General features: G+C 40.4%; 1 protein-coding gene and 1 long non-coding RNA gene across 9 annotated transcripts in view; one reads left to right on the top strand and one right to left on the bottom strand.

Annotated features, from left to right (window-relative positions):
- The window catches only part of TANC1 (tetratricopeptide repeat, ankyrin repeat and coiled-coil containing 1), a 226,744-nt gene that overhangs the window by 107,809 nt on the left and 106,680 nt on the right, over positions 1-12,255 (bottom strand). The gene's annotated exons all lie outside the window — the stretch shown is intronic.
- Positions 4,622-5,797, top strand: LOC112674713 (uncharacterized). The gene is made up of 2 exons (XR_003145520.3): positions 4,622-4,825; positions 5,184-5,797. It is a non-coding gene; the product is annotated as an uncharacterized LOC112674713 (long non-coding RNA).

Genomic DNA, 12,255 nt, shown 5'->3' with positions numbered 1-12,255 from the left:
GTGTGATCCTGGAGACCTGGGATCGAGTCCCATGTCAGGTTCCCTGCATGGAGCCTGCTTCTCTGCCTCTCTCTCATGAATAAATAAATAAAATCTTAAAAAAATAAAATAAAAATAAAAATAAACAAATAAAATCCTTAAAAAAAAGACCTCTAATTCCTGCATCAAATATTAACAGTAGACTCTAAGATGTGTACAGCAGGCACATATTTTCTTTTGAGTACTAAAGACCCTCACATCCAGAGTCCTTGTGAAATCTCGAAATGCCCAAGGCAGAAGTGTCCATAATACTTCCTATATTCTCAGATGACAATTCTCTCCAGTGTTACAAAGGAGTTATGACCTGAGCACAAACTACTTCAACTGCATTCAACTACATGTGCTCCACAAGGTGGGGGAAAGGTTCTAGAGGATGAGACACGCATCTCCTGTTCCCTTAGCACTCTCCAGCTTCTACATACCATCACATAATGGGATACTGTGTATAAGGTACATATTTCTGGCATAACAAGCTACCTACTTCATCTGGCACATCCAAATAAACAATCATCTGTGTTGAATGGCAGAAGAAAAATGACTCATCCAGAGAGAGTATGTCTGCATATACATTTATAAGCAATTTCAGGGATGTTCAAGAGTAACCAGATACAAAGATTTCTGCCTTAAGTGCCAAATTTATCATTTACCTACTAAGGAGCAACTCTGTAACTGTGCTTTGGACATCTAAGTGTTCTCTCAGCTTCCATTGCAGTTTTGCTCCCACTGCCTGGTAAGCAAGTGTGGACCACTCTAGAGCACTTACTCTCCACCAGCTTCAGGAATCACTTGCTCTTGTTTTCATACGAAGCTCACAGGAGCTTCACAGATCACTGAGGCAAGGCGCCATCACACATTCTACCTTTGCTCAGATTTCTTTCCTGCTCAGAAGTGCTTTCTTAAACCTTTACACTTACATCACAGCTCTAAGAGCTGGCTTCCTTTACAGGGCAGTTTTACAGGCATAATCTTAATCACTTTGAACAAATCTCATGCAAAACAAGAGATGAATAATACAAGTAGTTGGTGGTAAAGCTGGAATTGGAACCCAGTCAGTGGGTCAGTCACTGCCTTATACTGCTTTCATGTCCTCTTCACAGAGAATAAAGCCTGCTGCCCATCAAGAGGACACATGCTTGCCAGAAAAACAGATATTGGAAGATGAAATCCCTTGGGGATCGGGGAGACACACCTGGCTGAGGATGGAGAATTGAGAGAACTGATACTGTGGGAATCCATTCTTGGCCACTAAGTCAGACAATGAAAAATGAAGATGGGCTCAAAGGCAGATGACTACCTTGAAACAACCACCACCACGGAACAGCTTGTGTATCAGGCCCTACAATTCACAGTCTACATTTCATTTAAATTTCAGTTACCCTATAAAGAGAAGCACTATTATTACCCCCATCTCCCAGATACGGAAATACCTATAACCTATGCAAGCACACCAAATAAGAGGTGAATCCACTTCCAAACTGCCCAAGATTGGGGTGGACGGAGACTTCTGCACCTATTAGGATCATTAATATTTTAGTTAGCTAAAACCAGAGTCTCACAAGTGTCTCACTGATGGCAGATAATACATTAAGTTTTTCAAAAAGTGAGCTCAATCTGAATAGGCCTATGGCTATTAAAGAAACTGAATTGACAAATAACCTTCCAAATTAGAAAAGCACCAGGCCCTGATAGGTTCATTGGTGAATTCTACTGAAATTTAAGGAAGAGATCACACTGGTCCTCTACAATCTCTTTCAGAAGATAGAGGTAAAAGGAATATTTCCTAACTCATTCTGATTCTATAAAGCCAGCATCACTCTAACACCAAAACCAGACAAAGACTGCACAAGAAGACTATGGATCCATAGCTCTCATAAATACAGATGCAAAAATCCTCAAAATATTAGCAAATCAAATCCAAGAATGTATAAAAATATTTACAGGGGTGCCTGGGTGGTGTAATCAGTTGAGCATCTGACTCTTGGTTTCGGCTCAGGTCATGAGATCAGGTCCCACATCAGGCTCTGCACTGAGCACAGGGTCTAGAATTTAGGTTCTCTCTCCCTCTGCTCCTCCTGCTGTGTGTGTGCACTCACATCTCTCATTCTCTTGCTTTGTCTCTCTAAAATAAATAAATCTTAAAATAAATTAAAATAATTATTTATCACAGGCAAGTGGGATTGATCCCAGGTGTGCAAGGCTGGTTCAACATCAGAAAGTTAATCCATCATATCACTAGGCTAAAGAAGCAAAATCACATGATCATATCAATAGATGGAGAAAATTCATGGTAAAATCCAACACCCATTCATGATTAAAAAAAAAAAAAAAAAAAAAAACTCTCAGACAACCAGGAATAGAGGGGAACTTCTTCAACTTGATAAAGAATATCTACAAAAACTCTAATATTATACTTAATGGTGGAAACAAGAAGCTTTCCAACCAAGATCAGGAACATGGCAAGGATATCCTCTCTCATCAGTCCTTTTCAACATTGCCCTCAAAGTCCTAGCTCATGCAATAAGACAAGAAAAGATAAGGCATATAGATTGGCAAAGAAGAAATAAAACTTTTTCTACAGATGGCATGATCATCTATGTAGAAAATCCAAAATAACGGACCAAAAAATTCCTGAAACAGGGATTATAGCAAGCTTGTAGGATACAGAATATACAAAAACCAATTACCAGTAATGAACAAGTGGAATTTGAAGCTAAAAACAATACTATTTGCATTTGCACCTCAAAAAGTGAAATCCTTCAGTATAAACAAAATATGTAAAAGATCCACATGAAGAAAACTAAGCAATGCTAATAAAAGGAATCAAAGAACAAACCAAGTGGATATTCCATATTCATGGAAGGGAGGACTCTACATTGTCAAGATGCCAATTTTTCCCAACATTATCTATAGGTTCAATCTATTTTAAGATTTTATTTATTCATGAGAGACACAGAGAGAGATAGGCAGAGACACAGGCATAGGGAGAAGCAGGCTCCACACAGGGAGCCCAACATGGGACTCAATCCCAGGTCTCCAGGATCACACCCTGGGCTGAGGGTGACACTAAACCGCTGAGCCACCCGGATGCCCCGGTTCAATGTATTCTTAGTCAAAATCCCAGCAAGTTATTTTGTAGATATTAACCAACTGATTCTAAGCTTATGTGGAAAGGCAAAAGATCTGAAATAGCCAATACAACTTTGAAGGAGAAGAACCAAGTTGGGAGTACTGACACAATCCGACTTCAACATTTACTATAAAGTTAAAGGAATCAAGACCATGTGGTATTGGCATAAAAACAGACAAATACCTAGGGGCACCTGGGTGGTGCAGCTGGTTAAGCATCCAACTGGATTTTAGCTCAGTTCATGATCTTAGGGTTGTGAGACTGAGCCCTATGCCAGATTCCTGCTCAGCACAGAGTCTGCTTAAGACTCTCTTTCCCTCTGTCTGCCCCTTCCCTCCCCCCTTCCTGCTTGTGCTCTAAAAATAATTCTTTAAAAAAGGAATAGACATATAGCTCAATGAAACAGAACCACATAAATATAGTCAACTTATCTTTAACAAAGGAGTAAGGGCAATATAATGGAGCAAAGTCTCCTCAATAAATGGTGCTGGAGTGTCTGGACATTCATATGCAGGAAATTAAATCCAGACACTGACGTTACACCCTTCACAAAAATTAACTCAAAATGGATCACAGACCTAATGTAAAAGGCTAAACTATAAAATTCCTATAATATAACATAAAAGAAATCCTAGTGACCTTGACTATGTCAATGATTGTTTAGATACAATCCCAATTCATAAAAGAAATAACTGAGGAGCTGAAATTCATTAAAACTAAGTACTTTTCTGCAAAAGACAATGTCAAAAAATAAGACAACAAGCCACAAACTAGGAGAAAATATTTGCAAAAGACATATCTGATAAAGGACTATAATCCAAAATATACAAAGAACTCTTAAAACTCGAGAAAACAAACAACTTGATTTTTTAAATGTGCCAAACCTTAACAGATAGATCACCAAAAAGATACACAGGTGGAAAATATGCTATGAAAAGCTGCTCCACAATATATGTCACTAGGAAACTACAAATTAAAACAATAAAAGGGGCACCTGGGTGGCTCAGTGGTTGAGCATCTGCCTTAGGCTCAGGTCGTGATCCCAGGGTCCTGGAATCAAATCCCTCATCGGGCTACCCACAGGGAGCCTGATTCTCCCTCTGCCTATGTCTCTGCCTCTCTGTGTTTCTCATGAATAAATAATTTTTTTTTTTTTTAAATAAGAGACCACCTTATTTTTACACCTATTAGAATGGCCAAAATCCAAAAAACTGACAACACCAAATGCAAGCGAGGATGTAAAAAGCAGGCATTTTTATTCATTGACTGTGGGAATACAAAATGGTATAGCCACTTTGAAAGGAGGTTTATCAATTTTTTATAAAACTAAACATACTTTTACCATATGATCCATCAATCATGCTTCTTGGTACTCCCCTAGAAGTACTAAAAACTGATTTCCACACAACTACTGGCACACTGCTGTTTATAGAAGTTCTATTACTAACTGCCAAACCTGAAAACAACCAAGAGGTTCTTCAGGATGTGAAGGGATAACTAAACTGTGGTGCATTCAGACAGTAGAGTATTATTCACCACTAAAAAGATGTAGAGAAACCTTAAATGCATAATTACTAAGTGAAAAAGCCACTATACTATATGATGCCAACTCTATGACCTTCCAGCAAAGGGAAAACTATGGAGACTGTAATTACAAAGGTGAGGTGCATGGATGGAAAGGAGGGAACACAAAGGATTTTTAGGGCAGTGAAAATACCCTATATGATACCATAATGATGGATACATGTCATTATATGTTTGTCCAAACCCACAGAATGCCTAACATAAGAAAGTAAACTTTGGATTTTGGGTGATGATGGCATGCCACTGTAGGTTCACTGATTGTGACAAACACTGCACTGGGATGGGGGATGTCGATAATGGGGAGGCTGTGGCGTCGGGGTGGTGGTAGGGCAGGGGTATGAGAAATCTCCAAACATTTCACTTAATTTTACTATGAACTGCTCTTTAAAAAATTCTATTAATAGTAAGCCTAAGTTCATTAACTATCACTTAGGACCTTTGACCAATAAAGGAGGACTTGGTTGGTGATGGAAGAGACAAGAAAGTTACACCTCCTCAGAGGAAGTTTCCTGAATTTTATTTCTCAGAACGCTTGTACAAACAAAGGGTTCCACGTGTAACTGTTGGCTAGCCACTCTCCATAAGCCACCAGAGGCAAAGCTTACTGGTTTAACACTCCAGGCCCGGATGGTGAAGACTTTCCCTATGGTCCTGGTTTTCCCTTTGTAAAGCACTCTGGTCTTTACTGAGCGCCCCTCTAGAGATCACCACTCTGTGTTCTCTTCAGCTCCCCGACGCCAGACTCCGCACACCCTTGCCCCTCCACCTGGAACACAGCCAGCCCATTCCTGCCGACACACACACACACAGATTTGTTTCACAACAAGCTGGAGGATTCAAGCTGGAACATCAATCTTTCCTTCCTGTCTATTTCTACTTTACGGTAACGTTCATCAGTGTTAGATACGGGTACGATGGCTTCTGCGGGCTTCTGTGACGTCTCTGCCTCTCTGAGAATCAGAAATTATCAAAAAGAAGACATTGCCACCCACCACTGCTATCCCTGCCCCCATCTGTTTTCTTGAGGTAAAGAGGCTCATTTCTGAGCATGGCACTGGGTTTGTTGCAGCCGCCATCTGACACCACCACAGGGAACAGTTGATACTGCTGTAAAGTGTGACTGGATAAAGCCTCCAGTCAGCATTAACCACAGGCGGTGGGAAACATGCAGCAAAGATGCCAAGAGCCTGAGAAAATGGGAGAGTGACAGAAGCATAGAAAAGTAGGATTGAGGGGCACCTGGGTGGCTCCATCGGTTACCGGTTTCCATCTGCCTTAGGCTCAGGTCATGATCTCAGGGTCCTAGGATCGTGCCCCAAATCAGAAGCCTGCTTCTCCTTCTCCCCCCAACTCATGCTCTCTCTCCCATTCTCTTGAATAAACGGAAGGAGGGAGGGAGGGAGGAGGGAGGGAGGGAGGGAGGAGGGAGGGAGGGAGGGAGGGAGGGAGGGAAGGAGGGAAGGGGAAGGAGGGAAGGAGGGAAGGAGGGAAGGAGGGAAGGAGGGAAGGAGGGAAGGAGGGAAGGAGGGAAGGAGGGAAGGAGGGAAGGAGGGAAGGAGGGAAGGAGGGAAGGAGGGAAGGAGGGAAGGAGGGAAGGAGGGAAGGAGGGAGGAGGGAAGGAGGGAGGGAGGGAGGGAGGGAGGGAAGGAGGAGGGAGGGAAGGAGGGAAGGAGAAAAGAAAGAAAGAAAAAAGAGAAAAGACAAGAAAAAAGACAAGACAAGAAAAGAAAAGCAGAGTTGAGAAGTCCCCTGACCAACCCAGCTGAAAACATACTCCCCTTTGCTCACTGTCTAACAATAGCAAAGCCCTGAGAGAGACATAGGCCCTTAATTAAAGAATCAGTTCTCTTTAGATATGGAGGAGGAAGCTGTTTCTAGCTTTATAAAGTAAATGTAAGATATGGTTACATTGAAATTGTTTATGTGTCCATTAGTATTATTCAACCAATCACATGGGGCCAATGATTGCCAATTACTAAACTCCTATCCATTTTAACAGGTACATACCTATGCCCCCTTACCTATGCCCCCTTTCAGTTGAAAGAAGTGATTAGATCCTATTTTCAAGGCTCCTGTGGGGAAACAAAGACAAGAACCAAAGACAAGGAGCTCTCAGAACGTCAGGGCAGAGACCTGCAATGAATGACTATGCAGAGGGAGGAGAAAGCACAGTGCTACAGGTGTTTGGAAGAAGTTATTTCTCATACAGGGAAAAGGAGAGACACAGGAAGGCTGGACAAAGCAAAAGATGTAAGCCACACATGAGGTCAACTCTGACAGAAGTTCTGACCTCAGGAACCGGGAGGGGAATAAGCAAAGGAAGAAATGGAATCTAGGGCTGGTTTAGAGCATAGCAGTATACTTGGTCAAAGGCCATTCAATGGGGAAAAGATGGTCTCTTGAGTAAATGGCGCCAGGACAATTGGATAAACCACATGTAAGAGAATGAAGTTGGCCCCTACCTCACAACATGCATGAAAAAATTAGCTCAAAGGGGAATCTAGGATCTAGGATCCCTTTCCTCTCTTTTAAGAAAACATAGGCATAAGTCTTTGTGACTCTGGATTAGGCAATAGTGCAATAGTGGCATCAAAAGGACAGCACCAAAATAAACCAGACTACATCAAAGTTAAAAACTTCTGCTTGAGGGACACTTGGGTGGCTCAGCGGTTGAGCATCTACCTTCAGCCCAGGGTGTGATCCCTGGTCTGGGGATCCAGTCCTGCACTGAGATCCCTGTGAGGAGCCTGCTTCTCCCTCTATGTCTCTGCCCTTCTCTCTGTGTCTCTCATAAATAAGTAAATAAAATCTTGAAAAAAAAAAAAAAAAACTCCTGCTTGTAACAATCAGGAAAGTGAAAAAGACAACCCACACAATACAAGTAAATTTGAATATTGCATAACTTGTAATTAGAATATGAAAAGAATTCTTACAACTTAGTAATAAAACTACAGGGAGATGCCAGTTCACACATAGTAGGATGACAGTAAAAAGACTGACAAAGACAAGCATTGACAAGAATGTGGAGAAACTGGAAATCTTGTACTCTGCTGGTGGTGGGAGAACAAAACGATGCAGCCACTTTGAACACGTTGGCAGTGCTTCAAAATGTTAAATATACAGTTATCATATGATCCAGCAATTCTATTCCTAGGTATATACACCCAAGAAATGAAAAGATATATACACACCAACATGCACACACAAATGTTAACAGCATTATTCATAATAACCAAAAAGTAGAAACCCAAATGTTCATATACTGAAGAAAGGATTTTTAAAGGTGATATATACATTCAATAAAATATTAAGTAATAAAATGGAATGAAGTTCTGATACCTACTTCAATGTGGATGAATCTAGAAAACACTATTATATGAAAGAAGTCGGTCACAGGGGCCCACGTGTTACAGGATTCCATTTATATGAAATGCCTGGAATAAGCGAGTCACAGAGACAGAAAGTAGATTACTGTTTGCTTAGGGCTGCGGGATGGTGGATTAGGGAGAGGGGGAGGGAGGTAGGGAGGAATGTGGAGTAATTGCTAATGTGAATGGGTTTTGTTTTTTTTTTTTTTTTTTTTAAGGGAGATAGATAAAAAGGTTCTAAAATTAGATTGTGGCCATGGTTGCAGAACTCTGAAAATGCTAAAAATGCTGAACTGTAAACTTTAAATGGGTGAATTATATGGTATGTGATATATCACAATAAAGCTGTTTTTTAAAAATGCAATGGGATAAATCACAATGCAAAAGGATGCAAATTTGAACTGAGAACAAAAAACTTTTGTGGGACATAAAACACTTATAAACCTAATTAAATGGAAAATGATGATCTGGAAAAATGTTTTAGTGACATACATAAGTGATAGCTTTCAAACAAACAACAGGAAAGCTGTGATGATTTGGTAAGAAATGCATACTGCTCAAGCAGAAAAGACAAATACCACAAAAAAATTCACCAAAGAAAAAAGTACAAATGACCAGTAAGTATATCACAATCCATCCCCAATGTTAGTTTCCCAGTAATCCCACTTGCATAGTCTATCCTATGAAAATATTAGAGATACTAAGCTTTAAATTAAATACTAATATACAAGAATGTTCTCCCACTGTTCTTTATTTGGTGGAAAACTGGGAACCTCTTACATGACCAGTGCTCAGGCAAATGGACAAATCCATCACCTATGTGCTACAAAACAGAGCAGGAAAGACATTTAACTAAGTGTTACCTAATAAACCAAGTGTCTTTCTGGGGGTACAAGAAAACCAAGATTTACTCTATATTTAGTACATTTTTATAATGTGTTTTCCTCAAGTATTATTTCCAAGATTTAAAAAATAAACATAATATCGGTGTATTTACCTTCATTAAAAAAGAATATGTGATTATCATATAAATCCTTATGGGTGGTTCTCAAACTTTGCTACATATTAGAATCACCTGGGAACCTTTTATTTTTTTCTTTTCTTTCCAATCCCAATGCCCAGGCCATACTTCCTGTGCATTCAGTCAGAATCTCTGAAGGTAGAACTCAAGCATCAGTACTCTTTAAAGCTCTAGGGTAAGGGATCCCTGGGTGGCGCAGCAGTTTAGCGCCTGCCTTTGGCCCAGGGCACGATCCTGGAGACCCGGGATCGAATCCCACGTCGGGCTCCCGGTGCATGGAGCCTGCTTCTCCCTCTGCCTATGTCTTTGCCTCTCTCTCTCTCTCTCTCTCTCTCTCTCTCTCTCTCTCTGTGACTATCATAAATAAATTTAAAAAATTAAAAAAAATAAAGCTCTAGGGTGAGTCCAAGGCACAGACAAATTGTATACAGCTGAACCTGAACCACAGATGGGGAAGTCAGTGGCACCCAGAAAGGTCCTCAGGTTCACAGTGGAGCAAAGGCATGCACATGGGTTCTATATGTGAGCATAGAACAACAGAAAGTGTGTGTCCACGTCACAGCTGGCCATGGCAGTGAGGTCCAGGCAGCCGCCTACTCCTTGGAGGAGCATAACAGGTCTCCAGGAGGAAACAAAGAATGTTTTCCTATTCACCACAGCAGCACGAGGAACTGTCCTTGCTGAAAGAGCCCTAATTGTGGCCCTGACCACTTAGGTGAAAGCAAAGCCTAAAACTGGCCAATGCTATAAGCAGGTTTGTGCTGGGGACTGTGCATTTCCTGGGTTACTCTCCTCCCACCCCCAAAAATGCCTCACTCAATGCACGTGGGCACATTATGCCCATGGCCGCCCTGTGGGCATGCAACCAGAACACAAACCCACATCATTACAGCTCATGTGTCCACAGTGTACAAGCAGTAAGTACAACACAGACTGGCATCAGAGACATGCTGGGGACCTGGGCTCAGGACAAGGCTTTACCAGTAACTTATACACTGGGGCAAGTTCCATCCCTCCCATATCTGCAAAGAGGCCAGCACGGATGGCCTGACCTGGTCTGGAGGCTTCACTAACTCTAAAGTGTCTATGATTCTGGGCACCTACCTGGCTGGCTCAGCTAGTGGAGTGTGCGACTCTTGATCTTGGGGTTGGGAATTTTGAGCCCCATCTTGAGTGTAGAGATTACTTAAAAATAAAATTTTTTAAAAAAGAAAAAATAAAATGTCTATGACCTTCCCCACATAACAGAGTGTGGTTGTAGCTAAAACTGGAAGCCAGCTGAGTGTTTTTCTGACCATGAACTTGATCTGACTCAGCTGTAATAATTCCCCTGACACAGTAACATGGAAAGAAAGAAAATGGGAATGGTCTGAGAAGTGCAGACAGAAGGGAAGTTCAAAAGAGGAAGGTGACAGGAGGACTTCTCTCAGCCCCTTCTTACTAATTCGGACAAAGCATCTCAGTAGCACTATCCATCTAAGACCGTTCCCAGAAGATGGTTAACTTCAAAAAGAAGCCTCTCAAAGAATGCAGGAGGGAATGTGAAATCAATACAGCTTTTCTGGAAAGTGACTGGGCAGTATGCATCAAGAATCTTTAAAAATGCAACCCATTTAGTTCAATAATTCCACTTCTGGGAACTTGCCACTCTTACGATATCAGATGTGGGTAAAAATTGCTGGACAAAACCATTCACATCAGGAACTCTGGAGACTGGTTGCACAACAATGTGAATGTACTTTACACTACTGGACTGTCCATTTAAAAATAGTTAAGATGGCAAATTTTGTTACTTGTATTTTACCACAATAAAAAATTTTGAGTTCATAGGCATTTAATCACAAAACAAAGCAAAATATCTTGCCTCATGCTACAATTTTAAGAAACCTGAAAAATAACAAATATCTAACAAATGGAAATTGGTTAAAAATCAATCATGGAACATTGGAACAAAAGACATTAAATTTCAAGTTCTTCAAGCAAACTGGAAACTGTTCATGATATAATATTAAATGAAAAGAGGCAGTACATATGGTCTCAGGTCTAGATGGAGTAGGTTTTAAGAATCTTTTTAAATAAAAACGCTAATTTTAAGAAATACTTCTGTGGGGCGAGAGCGAGAGAGGGCCTTGACAGACAATTAACTTATGGTCCAAGAATCAAAGGGCAGAATGACTTCCACTTTACAGCCTGTCATTTTTGAGGTTTCTGCCTTAAACAGACAGCCAGAGAGGTTTTCAAAACTACATCAGGAATCGGAACTGGAAGCGGCAGAGGTTCAACTAGCCAGCACTATCCAGTCTCTTCACAAGTGAGGATGAAAAGAGCAGATCACCCCACTTTCCACCATCTACTGCTATGCCCCATCATAGTATTCTAAAAGCTTGCTTCCTGTTCATGCCCCACCTTTTGAGTGTTTCATAATGGGCCCAAAGTGATTTGAGAAATATAATCCAAATATAAAATAACTAATGATAGGACTAATAAATAAATCACAGGAAATGGGCTTTGCTCTTCTCTGGAAGACAAAAGGATACATTGCAAATATTAATGAATTCTTAATCCAAAAATGCTTGCAATCACCACTTAACTCTAATGGAGACTGGTCCTTTTGTTTTCTTTACCAGCAAATGTAGTTTACATTCAAGAAAAAAAAAAAAAAAAAACTTGAAACAATACTCAAAAACTATCTTTAGACTAACAAGTGAAAAAATATATATATGGAGCAAGATAGTAGGAGAGTAAATTATATTAACTAGTGATCTAAGTGGAATGTAAGAAACTCAACCATGAAAAATGCAGGGTCACATTATTGCAAGGTTAATGAAATTGTCTCTGACCCAGAGTTCCCATGGCCCAAGAGCTAATCACCTATTGTATTAAAATACAAACTTCCATTAAAACAAGCTACGGGAATGCCTGTTACACGGGTTTATAGTATTTGACCTTTGCTAGAATAGTTTCAGTTCCTTGACAGTTTCTTGATTAGCATCAATTAGTGAAAAGTTTCTATCCAAACAAGTAAAACAGGTTTAGATTTTTTTCTTTTATAATGCACCTTCTTAAAAGAGAAAGGGGTCTTATCTTAGAAATGAGAACAGAAGTCATCAAGGAAA

Source organism: Canis lupus, chromosome 36, assembly GCF_003254725.2.
Source record: "Canis lupus dingo isolate Sandy chromosome 36, ASM325472v2, whole genome shotgun sequence".
Taxonomy (NCBI): domain Eukaryota; kingdom Metazoa; phylum Chordata; class Mammalia; order Carnivora; family Canidae; genus Canis; species Canis lupus.
This window is presented reverse-complemented; position numbering and strand designations above follow the sequence as displayed.